This window comes from Opisthorchis viverrini (assembly GCF_000715545.1).
Source record: "Opisthorchis viverrini unplaced genomic scaffold opera_v5_29, whole genome shotgun sequence".
In the NCBI taxonomy this organism is placed as follows: Eukaryota; Metazoa; Platyhelminthes; class Trematoda; order Opisthorchiida; family Opisthorchiidae; genus Opisthorchis; species Opisthorchis viverrini.
In genome coordinates, this window is record NW_008751685.1 from 1,513,772 (window position 1) to 1,514,916 (window position 1,145).

Below are 1,145 nucleotides of genomic sequence, written 5' to 3' on the forward strand. Positions count from 1 at the left end.
ACTAAATGACACCATGCGGATGCATTCTGCGCTTTGTTTATTATTAAATCAACCCCCAGTCGATCAGAAATGCAGGGTGTTGGGGTTAACTGGTAGGATGTTGTCGTATGAGTCAGAAAACGCTTGGTTTAAATGTCAGGCTAAACACTGTTCTTCACTGCTATCGTGTATTCACTTTATAAACGTTGTATTAAATTGTAGTTCCACGTCTGAAGTTGTGATTTAATGTATTCCGTTGTATTCTGTTTATGCGTATTTCGTGCCTCCATCTGCAGAAGCCTAGCACTAGTTCGAATGTTCCTGAATTCTAAACCTACAAAGGTGCTAGAGAAGGTTGCCTGTGATCAGTGGTGCAGACCATCCGCTGTTGCTCATTTCTTCCGATCAGGGCTTCATGGTTTAATTGCATCGAAGCATCCAAGTTCAACGCCACTTTGGTGTCGATGATGACGAACATTCTCACCGGTTAATGAAGTTAGTGCGTCCAAAAAGCTCAGAAGATAGATGACGCTTAGATCGTTGGGATGAACACTTCCAAAATAATTCTGCTGGACATGTGCAATTGCTTAATCGGATTTCAACCCGCAACCGAGCCCCGAACAATGAAATTGGAAGAACTGACGGCTTCGGAAGTGGGCGATTACATTCCCTCTCCCTAAGCGTTATCGAGCTGATGGTCCCGATGAACTCCAAGGCGATCTGTTTAGGGGTAGTAGAAAGCCCTTTAGTCAGTATCTGTCTAACATATCTGCCCCAATCTGGATAAAAGAACCAACCGGGGTGAGTCGACAGTACTGTCCACATTCAGAAAAAATTGTCGCCAAATGCGGCAAGCAGAGGAACTAGCTTGATTCTGATTGAAACTAAACCCTTTGCGCAGCCCACTTTACGTCGTCGTACGAGGAACATAGAATGTGACACTCACAGGGCCTCTCACAGCAGATTGGTCAGTGGACAGAATTCTGACAAACATAGTCTACTAGTCCTCTAGGTTTGGGATCAGAACGTGTGTGGCTAGTTGCTCAACTAACAATACTCTCATGCCACATCGGCCGTCGCGTGGTGCCATCAACCGGGTCGCCTTACCTGCTGCATACAGTAGGGCGGGTAAGCGAAAACATGCTACTGCTGACACCTCCCTTCTT